At 42.5% G+C, this 12,670-nt stretch overlaps 1 long non-coding RNA gene across 3 annotated transcripts; it reads right to left on the bottom strand.

Annotated features, from left to right (window-relative positions):
• Positions 1-1,285: 1,285 nt before the first annotated feature.
• Positions 1,286-10,869, bottom strand: LOC125179887 (uncharacterized). Of its 3 annotated transcripts, none has more exons than XR_010832426.1 (3): positions 10,508-10,869; positions 10,249-10,376; positions 1,286-2,297 (listed from the first exon to the last, which is right to left on the bottom strand). It is a non-coding gene; the product is annotated as an uncharacterized lncRNA (long non-coding RNA). The 3 variants fall into 3 exon arrangements; XR_010832425.1 differs by lacking the exon at positions 1,286-2,297 and adding an exon at positions 3,520-3,816; XR_007157911.2 differs by lacking the exon at positions 1,286-2,297 and adding an exon at positions 5,659-10,004.
• Positions 10,870-12,670: the final 1,801 nt, after the last annotated feature.

Here is a 12,670-nt window from a genome sequence, read left to right as displayed (position 1 = left end):
ATGGACCACCATGACTCAGGACAGGATTAGGATTAGGAAGTAGGATTAGGAAGTGTCAGCATAAACTGCTCTCCTGGCTGGAAGCTGCTGTCTCCCTGTATGAACCCAACACAAAGTCTGAGAGGTGCCCAGCTAGGAAATGTTGGTTCTTCAGCTGCTGCAGCTCATCTTCCTGGTGAGGATGACACTCTGTGAATCTGCAGCAAGAGTCATTCTCAGCAGATGCAAACAGAAGGAAGTTGAAAGCATCTGCAGATCAAAAAACTTCCTCTGTACAAATGTTTTCTTCTGGACAAAGCAAAATAGATCACATTCATAAAGTAAAAAATGTTTTTTGTTTGTTTGTTTTGTTTTAGTTGTTGTTGTTCAATTTTCATCTCTCAGCCATGTCTGATGATCTTCTTAGTTACAAGGGGTAAAAAGCAATTTCAAAATAAATAAAAACCAAGCACACTAAACCGATACATTTTGAGAATACTTGGCTTTAGAGTTCTGAATTTCACACTTCTTTCTAAACAAGAATCAGTCCAAACCTAGACATTTCTAGGAAAATGTAGTTCTTTTAAATAAAGTTTTTCAACAGGAAAATATCTTCTCGGAAAAAATTTGTCCTGATCTCTTTTTTAGACAAACATTAGTGACCATTCCATACAGCACTAAAAAGGCCAGGTTATCCTATCCAGCCATTCATATGTACGCCTCCAGATAGTTTAGCGAATATGGTTTTACTCAGATTAATCCTTGCTTTGTACATTGCCCAATTCTTCCTTGGCACATTGCATGAGTGTCGTAAGCTATAGGAGTTGGACCAGAAGATCTCCCAGGTCCCTTCCAATCTAACTTTGTGATTCAAACCATAGCATACCATATAAAATGCAGTAAACCCATCCAACTCCCTGTATCCTGCTGAGGACAGTGCTGTAATTAACTATGTTCACAATGACAAGAACTATGCACCTGTAATTATACACCCTAAAATGAAGTTGAGATTACCGGATATGAGGCTTGAGGGGCTGATTACAAGACATTCATGTTAAAAAGACCTCAAGCACAGTATTAAAGTTATGAATAATCAGTGCCATGCTCCATGAAGATACCAGAGGAACTGCAATTTCATCACTTAAAATGTTGTCTAAAGCCAAACTGAACACATTTCTGTTTGTCTGCTGGGGCAATAACAGATAGGAATGCTCTGGCTTCTTGGGTCTCTCTCTCTTTTTTTTTTCTTTTTTTTTCTTTTTTTTATTTTTTTTTCCTTTTTTTTTTTCCTTTTTTTTTTTTTGAGTGTGGTTTTGCTGAAATACAAACTGTTTGCAACCTATAAATATGTCTAAGGTTCTGTTCTAAGGTGGAAGTTTTCTTCCACAGCTCTCCACAGTGACGGGAGGAGTGGTCAGACCTCCTGTGTTACCAAAATGAAATCTTCCTGAGCCTCTTTGCTTGATGTTTTTACTGCTGTGAAGCTGAAGATAACTTTTACTGTGCCCGCTCTACACTCTGGGTGCCCCATCCCCACTGGGTGATATACTCCAGGCTGTTGCTGTAACTTTAGTAGGAAGGAAGCTATATGAAAACACAGCAAAAAAAGGTTGGTGATACCCTAAAGCTTTGTGCTGGGAAAGCCCCAGTTTGCTACAGATGGCTCCACTCCCTTCACTATGTACTGAGGTAAACTCCCAGCCTGGGCTTGGCTCACTCTGCCTTGTGAAGAGTCATTGCTGATGTTGATTTATTTAGCGGTTGAGTGGTAGGTTTTGGAAGAGGCAGGAGGAAGCTCTCCCTTCCTGTTCACACACAGCTGTTCTCCTCTGAGACCCATCTGGATTCACTGGAGGACCACTGGCCTCTTTGCCAGAGCTCTATCACAGGCAGTGTTTACAGCTGTCCTGCACGGACAAACAGTGTGTGGTCTGAAGCTATGGATGAAGAAGCAAGACAAGTGCATTCCATGGAATTTATTCTCTCCACATCTCCCAGAGCTCCGCGAACTCCCTGATATCAGCTGTCACAAACCCTCAGACCTGGATGAAGCAGGACAACACAAGACTGGCTGTGTGGTGCTACCGGTACTCCTCGCAGGAGCTGTTGTATTGTACACAAGATGTATCCGTCGGGAAGGACTGTGAGCCAGGCTTTGCCTTCAGAAGCAGCCAGCTCCCATGGTGTTTGGAGCCTTTGAAAAAAAAAAATCTGAGGCAGAGAGGAAGCCGAGTGCATACATGAGTTCTCTGTCTCTGTGACTGGAGAGGTACGGTAAGGGTTACAGAAGCTTCTGGCATCTGCCTTTTTTAAGAAACCTGCCAAGAAAAAAAGGGCTCTGCAAAGTTCACGTCTTTAAAACGTAAGAACAAAATAAAAGTATCTGCAAAGCTTCTGATCTGTGCAGATGAGGAAGGGCTGGGAGCAAGGAATTCACCTGTGGTAATGCCATGGAGGAATACTGCCCTCACTCATCCTGGTGCAAGACAATGGCACCACCTCTTGGCCCACCCTAGAGGCTACGAATGGGCCTGATTTCAAAGCCCTTTGCACGCAGGACTATCAAAACCCTGCTGCTCACAGTGGTTAGGAAACACGGAGCCAGATTCAATGGGTGGATGCTTTCAAGCCGCCACTACTATACTATTAGTAGTGGCTCTAACACATAGGTAGATTCAAAGCCTTTTAAAAAAGCATCAAAACCCAAAAACTCTTCAGGTTTCTGAAGCCAGGCTCCCAGTACAGGTGGTAGCTTGTCTCTGGTAATTTCTGTGGCAATCCATGTCATGTAATGCCTGCTCTCCTCAGCAAAGTGGGTAGGCATGCTATTGTAAGCCAAGTCACCAAACTGCTCATATTTCTTTGGGACATTCTGCCTATAGTTGCCTATAGCTGCACACATTACAAGGGCCCTGCTGTCCTGATTCAGTTTTTACTTTCTCTCATTTTTTTTTTATTTTTTATTTTTGACCAAAGGGAGACTTGTATGATGAAGCCAGAAGAGCTGGGGAAAAGATTCTGATTTCCTGGATTGTTTTAACATCAGGACCTGGGACAACTGCAAAAGTTCATCACTTCTCTCCAAGTCCTTCACTGAACTTTGCCTTGCTTTACTTGTAATTTATTTTCAGTAAAGGACTGCAAGAAGGTGAGGGCAGATTTCAGTATAAACTGGGATGGAGCTGAGCTCAGGCCTCAGTGGCATGGAATTGCAGTAGAGAAACTTACACAGCTATGTCTAAGTTTTCTCTCCTCTCCTCTCCTCTCCTCTCCTCTCCTCTCCTCTCCTCTCCTCTCCTCTCCTCTCCTCTCCTCTCCTCTCCTCTCCTCTCCTCTCCTCTCCTCTCCTCTCCTCTCCTCTCCTCTCCTCTCCTCTCCTCTCCTCTCCTCTCCTCTCCTCTCCTCTCCTCTCCTCTCCTCTCCTCTCCTCTCCTCTCCTCTCCTCTCCTCTCCTCTCCTCTCCTCTCCTCTCCTCTCTTCCTTCCTTCCTTCCTTCCTTCCTTCCTTCCTTCCTTCCTTCCTTCCTTCCTTCCTTCCTTCCTTCCTTCCTTCCTTCCTTCCTTCCTTCCTTCCTTCCTTCTTTCCTTCCCAGTGAAATCTATACTTTGATGAATACACCTGAAGCACACTGATAACATGAGCTTATGGGAGCCTGCATGATGGATTTCAATGGATAGTCCTTCTACCAAGCCAGAATTCATAAGAAGTTCACTTCCATCTGTCAGGAGACTGTCTGTGGCAGGTTCATCCATCTCCAGTTTAAACCACTCTGTTTCACGCAATTATGGTCCAGTTCTGCTCCGAGTTACACCCATTGACTTGAGCAGAGCCACATGACTGTTAACAACAAAAAGTAAACAAAACAGAATTTAACTCTATTGATTTTCCTAATACACTCTTTAATGTATGTTACAAATGTGAAATCCCAGAAGCGTTAATTCTGGAAATATCTGTCCACAAAAGTCAACATAATTCACCAAATGGAAAGATGGAGATTCTCCAGGATTAATAACATGGAAAAGTATGTTATTTGTTGTGATAAATATTTGGAAGGCAACTTTATTGTCAGGAGTATAAAGACCCACCCGTTACTTGGAAAATCAGGACAAAGCAACAGAATATCTCACTTTAAGAAAAACATCAAGGAGAAAAGAGGAAGTTATCCAAGAACTGGGGAAACTTGACCAGGGTCTGTTGGGATTTTAAATTTCAAGACTGTTTGTTGTTTAAACTGAGTCACACCGATGCAACAGAGAATTTGTCCTTGGCAGCAGAACTGTTAGAATGGAGAGTTAATGCTCCCTTGTGTCAACCCACTGAATCCGGGTCATCATGTCTTAATTAAATTGTACATGCTATGAAATACCATTGAACGTCAATTCAGTTCCTTAGTGTATAGAATATTATATTTATTTATAGGGTTTGGCAGTCACTTCTGGAAAATAAAAAAAGCTATTGAAATATAAAGATTGCCCATTAACAAGAGAAAAACCACTGTCATGCCCATTTGGGTGAGATTCCTGCCTATGGGCCATCTTTTCACACATTAAAGAAGATCTTCACTGCCTTGGCCATGTGCAGTTCAGTCTTACTGGAATGATGATGCATGCATAGAAAAGGTAGAATTTTTGTTTATAATAACTTCACTATGATGCACCAAATTACACAGCATGAAGTATGAAACTATTTTCAGATTCACTTCTGTTGAAATCTCTCATAGCTTGGGGGTGCCAATCAATTGCCTGAGAGTTCAGATACCTGAGACAAACGAAGGAAAATGCTCTTCCCTCCTCTCTCAGGCTGCATCTAAAAGAACCTGCGCTGTGCATGTCTGGGTGACTCTGGAGCAAAATTGCAGCAAAGCTTAAACATTCAATGCCCTCAAAATCATTCTCTGAAATTTGCTTCACAGAGAATGGACAAAGCAGTAACTGCATTAACTCTCTCTATATAAAAACATTACATATATCTAAAGAATAACTATTCTAGTGATACAGCCAAGAATAACAGCAGAGCAAGTCAGTTTGGTAAAGATGGGATAGATAGAGAAGATGCCAAACTAAACAAGGTTTGGTTATGGCTACACACTGTCCTCTGCCTCCAGCTTTCTCTTGCAGGGAATTTCCTAGAAGAAGGCCAGAATAAATGGTACTGTTTAGCTTGGTAGTTCACCGGATTTAACCCTTCCCTGGACTGTGGGGTTGTGTTCCTCAACTGGCTTTAAAACGTATGCATATATGCGTCAGCTAAGTTCTGATGATGGTTTTGAAAAAAATGTCAATGTTTTTATTTTTCCTTCAGGAAAATAAAAGAAGTAATTAATAGAAAGTCTCTTTCACTTGTCCTGTTGATATTATGCACTCAGTATATTTAAAACCATGATGAATAAAACCTGCAGAACACTGAATTTGCTGCAGTGACCACAGAGTCCTCTTCCTTCTCTGGATCCCCATCACAGTAACCCAAGATGGAGGTAACAACACAGAAAGTCTCATGTGTACCAGAAGTCCTTAGCCTGCTTTTATTTATTTTTATTTATTTTTATTATATTTATTTTATTATATTTATTTTATTTTATTTTATTTTATTTTATTTTATTTTATTTTATTTTATTTATTTTATTTTATTTTATTTTATTTTATTTATTTGAACTCACTGGTGAGAACATACATATAATACCAGATAGTTTTATTTGAACTGGTTTGAATATTTTTCTGGGCTAGTGCTGAAGCAACCTTTCCCCAGGACAAGGTAAATGGAATCACGTTGTGCACTGTGCCTTCTCTGAAACGGCCACACATGCAACTCCTTGCAGGGTGCCTGTGAAGGTGGGGTTCCTATGTCACAGTAAAGCCCTTCTGTGACTCCTGCAACATTATAGCTTCACAGTAGCCTATGAATATAGACACAAAACTCTGGATTGCCTTGAGAATAAGCTTAAACTTCTGCTGGACAAGAAGGTGGCTCCGTCGGTCAGTTAATAAACGACACATAGTCCATCTTCTTTCTGTCCCTGGCCAATCACATTAAACACATAAAACCGAACTCTGCTCCGTCTCTTAAAGAGTACTTTTCCCAACAGTCTGAACTGGAATAATGAGAACAGTGGAAGGGCAGGCGCAGGAATGATTCATTAACTGCAAAACAGGGGAAAATTCATACCAAATGTTCCTTGTAACTGCCCTGCTGCTTCCAACAGCCTTTCTTGTGTCCTATAACTGAGGGGTCAAACCTGATGTTAAACTTTCACATAAGCTCTGTACACATAAGCATGGGGACCGTGTGCCTGCAAGATGCTTCCCACAAGCACATAAAGCCTGCTGTGCACTGTTTAAGTAGTCAGCTCCTTTAGTTGCCAGGTCTCTTTGGGAACCTAAGTATGGCCATGCATATTCAGCCAAATATCCATGTACGCAAGTAACCAGTACATGCTGAGGGAAGAGTGTAAGACCATGGAAAATGCACAGTGACCCATCCTAAAGGCAAGTTTCAGTAATTTCCAGTTTAGGGAAAATACCACAAATTCACACCTGGGAAATTCTGTTCTAGATGGTGGATTTAGTTCGCAAAGTAAGTTGCAGAGCATTAAAGACTTTGAAATGCTTTACCCTCAAGGCCTTTAAAATTGTGGCTGAGAGAACTTTATCTCAGGACCTAAGCGAGGCAACGTAGCAGCTGTAATGTCTGAGCTGAAAAGAAACATCAAAGAATCAGAATCCCTGAAATCTGTGCCTGCTTTCTGATAGTCTGTAGAGAAAGGTTGAGGTAGGACAGTTTCAGGAGGTTAGAACATTAGAAGTAGAGCAAATCTCGTTTTTGTACCCGTCCTCAGAGGAGGGTGATGGTGCGGGATACCTCCAGGTCATTTGCAACCTCTGAAGCCCCAGTCCTTCTGAGCACAGCAATACTAGAACGACTGACACGTCTTCAGAGCTAGAGCTGCTAATAGAGACCTTATGCAACACTGTAGCTGTTTTATGCAAAAATCCATAAAATTATTAAAAGCTTCTGCAGAATCAAAGAAAACTCAAGATGAGAAAGGCCAACAGTTTCTTGGATCAAGCAATATTGTCAGCTCCAATCTTGTTGCCAGGCTTGCCTGTTTCTCTGCTCTCTCTATTAATTTGTTCAGGCTATTTTGAAATGAGTCAGTGATGGTGCTTCCCTCAAGCCTGCTCTGTAGCTTCATAGCTCTTGCTGTGAGGAACATCATCCTCATGTTTGGCCTGCCTTTTATTTAATGATTAACCCAAACCTATGCCCCTCCATTTTTTCTGTCTCGTGCTGAACTCATCAAAAATCCCACCCTATCTCTTTTCTAATGTCTCCAAGTGGCTCATGTTATTATTACTTTTTCCCATCACTTAGGACATTTCTACACAGAGAAATCAGAACATCTTTCCTTCCTCCTGGTCATTGCTGAACTAGGGTTTAGGGTAAGAAGCCAAGCTAGGAGGCAGGATATGGCTTAGTTTGAAAGCAATACTGTGTTAATGCATATATAGAACTTCAGAACTGTAACAGCCCTGTTACAGTGACATCTAAGGTTTCCCTTGACATTCCTGTTCTTTCCACCCTGTAATTTTATATAGTGAGCCAGTAAAATAAACGAAGAGCAGACACAGCAAATCTGCCTGGAAGTACGGTGATCCTAGAACTGAGGATCTGGACTCAACTACGGTGATTTGCTTAAAGACTGCTCTTCAACTTTTCTGTACTTGTGAACTCTCCTGATTTCATATCTGCTGAAGGTACTTCTACATTTTTTAAATATTTTTATTTGTAGACTTAGAAGTAGCCCACAAGTTGGAAATGTAGCCCACAGAGGTAGATCATCACTTAGCCACTCAGCCTGTTTCCTTCTTGTTCTCCTCTTTTTGTGCTGAAGGCTTCACAGGGTGTTAAGCTGGCAATTAAAAACAGAGCAGTAGTTTTATTAGCCCTGTATGCCATCTTGTTCTCCCAATGTTATTTGCTTATTCTAATTGGACAGGTATTAAAGAACAAACCCAGAAATTAATTAGTGGTCTGTCAGGAATTATAAGGAAATAAAGGCCTTCCATGGGTGTCAGATTTGAGTCACTCACAGAAGCTTACAGAGTGAAAAAATGAAGAAGCATTTTTGGCCATGGAGTGTGGCATCCAGATGTGTGAAGACTGACTACACTTTTAGATCAGGGCACAGTGAGTCCTTGAACAGGCATTTCTGCTCTGTAAGGGCTCATCACAAGGCTTGACCAGAGTGGTGAGCCATGGAAAGATTGTGTTGTTCATGGAAATAGGCTTGATATGGTGAGCTCAGGTATTGAGGCAGTTCATCCTGGGGAAAGGAAAACCACCTTACCCTTGAAGCAGAATATGTGTCAAGGACAGCAAGAGCTGAAATATGTCTTCATATCTCAGATGCTCCTGGATGAAATAGGATGTGTCCTTTTGTACCCACTGCTTTTTTTCCCTCTTGTAAAAATAAAAAAATATAGAGAGATCTTCTATTCTGTGCACTCTTCAGAATAAAGTAATTTTATTTCCCTAGTGTGAAGAGTAGAAATTGCAATTGTTAAGGAAACAATTAGATCAATCCCACTTGGCAGCAAACAGCCTCCAAAGTTGTCACTCCTCTCTCTAACATAGACTTTACCTTTTTGAAGGTCTAAGTCACCAATGGGGCCAATTTAACAGCGGGGGGCAAAAGGAAAAATCTCCCTTTGGAAACACTGAAAAGGGCTTGTCCCATGGATGGGGCTGTGTTTTCTGTTCTTTCCAGTCTTGTATTATGCCTTAATTGATCCCTAGTGAAATGCTGGATGAAAACATTTCCTGTCCTGTCATCTCATGCCACCACTTTCTTTCACCTGTGGGCTAGGTCTGCTGGTTTTGGTTCTCTGCTTGCAGATGAACCGGGATCACTGCGTGACCTAAAGAGGAAGCTGTCCTCTCTGGGTCTGTTTTTCCCATATGGATCAGTTAACCCATTTAGTTTCCACAGGAGGCTGTGAACACTGAAGGTTTACACCTGTAGATTCATGGGGATACTGGACAAGGTCATCAAAGGTAATTGAACTTCTTGTAGAAAAAAAAAAAACCTCCATGAAGGGATTTAAATACAAAGCTGCCATATTTGGTCCATGGGATCCAGAGCTTCCATGGGATCACCTGGGATCTCCAGTGGCTGGAGGTTACAATGGTAAAAAGGGAAGCACATATGATACTTCTGTTCTAATGTCCTTCCCTAGGCATTTGCTTTTGAATATTATCTATGATGTTTCTACACTGAGCAGCGGCATGTCATGGTAAAGATAAAGGAATCCAGATTCAGAAATAGGTGCAGAATCTTGGATGGACCTGTACTGAAAAACAGGACTTGGTATTTTGGGAGTGACTGTGTTAGTAAGGCAGGTTTGGATAAAGCCAATATTTCTGCAGGGCCTTATGCCATGTGGATGTCACACCTGGGGTTCCTAGTTGAGGTATCCTTGTCCCTCGCTTGTTTCATTGAAGTTGTCTTTCAGGAGAATCAATTGCTGTTGAAGTCTATGACAGTTTAGACGCTTGTTGTTCACTGTCTTTGATGATCATTTGGAAAAAGAACTTCCACTCCATAATTATTGGCCTACTGAAGGATTGTTAGGATCCATTTTACTACAAAAAACATGGGAAGTATTACTGAGGGAAGACAGACAAGTGCAAACTTGCATCGAAAATGCAAGCATCCACTTAGGTATGCAAAACCCTTACAATCACCAGCCAACACTCACAGCTCAATACATGAACAGCTCAGAGGTTATTTTAGGTGATTCAAAATGGTCCTTCTTGGCTCTGTAGTCCATGACTCCAGTATAGAAAGATTTCACAGGAAAAAAAGCCCTCTGGTAATCATTTCAGGCAGATAATGAGTCACGCCAGAGATAACAACCAATGATGCCCAGGAGAAAACAGGATTTCAAGTAGAGGCTTCTGATGGCTACAGACAGCAGGAGCCAAAGCCGAATGATGAGAAATTACGCAGTATATATGCATACAGGTCTCTGAAACGAACAAGTTGTTTCAAATGTTAGGACTTTACATTTTTTGGCTGCTCTAGCTCAGAGTCTGCAAAACCTCTGCTGAGCATTTGAGCATGCTGCTGCTGCTCTAAAGCAAAGCAATGAGGAGAACCAGAGGAATCTGGCATATACATTGCAGGCCAGAGCACAGTGCAGACATCACTGGATACGTAACCCAGCAATGACCCGCCAAACAGCTGAGAAGAGTAACAGATCTGATACTCACCCAGGGAAAGGTTGCTAGCCCCATCTGTTGCTACTGTTGCTGCTACTGCTATTTTTCAACATCCCTTCTCGCCAGGGTGTTCTCCAGCCAAACACCACGTCCTAGAGAACAGCATGGCATCTGCGGAGCTGCCAAAGAGACAGCAGTGAGCACATCATGGAAAAGTTCGAGGGGGCCCTTCCTCCTGCTTCTGCTGCACATGCTGTCTGGGGAGACAGATCAGTCGAGGAGACGAAAAGCAACCAAAAATTCGACCAACCTCAGAAACAAAACAATCTCCCACCCAGCAGAGAAGCCAGAGAGAGGAGGTCTCAGATGTTTGAGGCTGTGCCTGAGGATGGCACGAGTCAAGCGAGCATTGCAGTGTTGGGGGCAGAGGTGGAGCCGAAGCTGCCCCTTTCTGGTGGCGACATCCCCCTTGCGTTCACAGCCATCCTTCCCTGTGCTGACAGCTCCTACAGAGATCACCTCTGGTGCAGCGTGGAGTTCCCATTACTGTCCTTGGGAGCTGAAGGAATGAACCCAAATAAAAGGTCTCAGCTCAGTAAAAGACTTCAGACGATGTGGGCCAGAGAGCAGTCAGAGAAACGGTGCTTTTCTGAGGCGGGCAGCTGTTGCAACAGATGAAATCCATGCTCACATGGGTGAGTGTTGCTATGACTTCAGCACTAAGAAAGTCTGCAGACTTTTTATTTCCTGTTTTAACATTGACATGGCTATTAACAGCAAAACTGACATGACTTTAGGGCAGACATGAAACAAAGCCTGAAATGAACATGCAAGATTTTTATTTTTTTCATTTTACCAAGACAGGACTCCAAGGAGTCTGCTTTCTTGGTCAGCTCCTGAAGAAGACTCCTTCCCTTTTATTTCCATTCAGTTTGTTAGCAGAACAAGACTGAATTAGGTCTGAAGAAGGACTTCAGGACTTATCCTTCAATGCAGGCAAACCCAACTCAATCCAAGAGAAGCATGTAGCTTGTTTGTGGGAGAGAGCCTCAGGCACTCTGCACGATCCATTTGAGATGGAAGCAAGAGCCTCATCAGAAAAGGGAGAACTGAAAGAATTACCAATGCTGGAATTTAGCTGTGGCACCAATTTTCTTCCCACTGTGAAAAGCAGGAAAGGAGGCATATGATGAGCATTTTGAGGGTCTCCCCCCCCCAAAAAAAAGACAAAATAGCTTCCCTGTCAACACTGTGCCAAAAAACAAAACAACAACAACAACAACAACAAAATAAATCTCCCTGAAGAAGACAATCGACAGAATCATAGGTAGTTTTTTGACAGCACTGTATTCAGGCATTAAATAGGCCTGACATCGTTAGTATATAAGAGCTGATGTTTTTGCAGCTTGTAGTGGCATGGCTGGGAGCCATATATAGAATTATACAGACAGGATTAAATGTTTCCAAGGGAAAACATGCACAATGAGAATATGCTCTGTTCTTCCCTAAAGCAACAGGCAGTGTTGCCAAGCTATGCTCAGTCAAGCTGCTGTACGTACCAGGAAATAGGCTTCCTTCCAATGTAAAGCTATAAAACAAGACAGATAAAAGGGCTTGAAATCAAAATAAAGAGAAAGTGGAAATCTTTCCCTAGCTTATATTACTCTCTAGACAGGGCTAGCATTTGGAAGATGCTTCCTGTACTATCTGCACCATGGCCTCCATGAGCTTCCACCATGCCAGCCCGTGGCCTGGCTTCTGCAGGGTGAAATACCATACCTCCATTCCAAATTGTGTTTACTTTGGAAAGGGGGCCGGTTTGGCAGAAGCCATGCTTTCCTCACTCAGGTGACAGTTTCCTGTCTCTTGATCACGAAGGAAACAGTATGTCCCCCAAGTATATTAGGACATGGTGAAAGTCCACGTCATGTGATATATTTTCTTCTGAGTGATATTTCCCAGTCACCAGTTTGCTGAGGTGAACTGCTCTTCAGGGTGCAGCTACAGGGTACCAGCTAAGACTTTAATTTATGTCTTCAGTGACCTTGCCCGTCTCCTGCACCTCAGTAGATGACCACCTATTCCACATGCCTGTGTAGCACTTTGCTCCGATGCAAGATGATGCAGACCAGCACCCCTGAGCTGGTAGTCAGTGCCTACCTAGCTGGGAATGAGAAATGACTCTCCTGAAACAGACCTTTTTTATTCCGTGGCTTTTCATAAAGTTTTGAAGGGAAAAGGTGAAGATATTGGCTCTTTACGTTGCTTCACATGGAGTGCAAGCATAGAAGTCTCACCTCCCGTCCCTATGCTTCAGTTTCCCCATTTTCTGTTGGGTGTGAATATTCCACCTCAGAGCACTGCATGGATAGAAGAGTTGGTAATTGCACAGCTGCCTCGGCATGGCAGGTTACTAACACATCATCATTAATATTGCTGTGTCCTCTCTTCCCCCAGCATTGGTTGAATTCCA

Source organism: Anser cygnoides, chromosome 6 (assembly GCF_040182565.1).
Source record: "Anser cygnoides isolate HZ-2024a breed goose chromosome 6, Taihu_goose_T2T_genome, whole genome shotgun sequence".
In the NCBI taxonomy this organism is placed as follows: Eukaryota; Metazoa; Chordata; class Aves; order Anseriformes; family Anatidae; genus Anser; species Anser cygnoides.
This window is presented reverse-complemented; position numbering and strand designations above follow the sequence as displayed.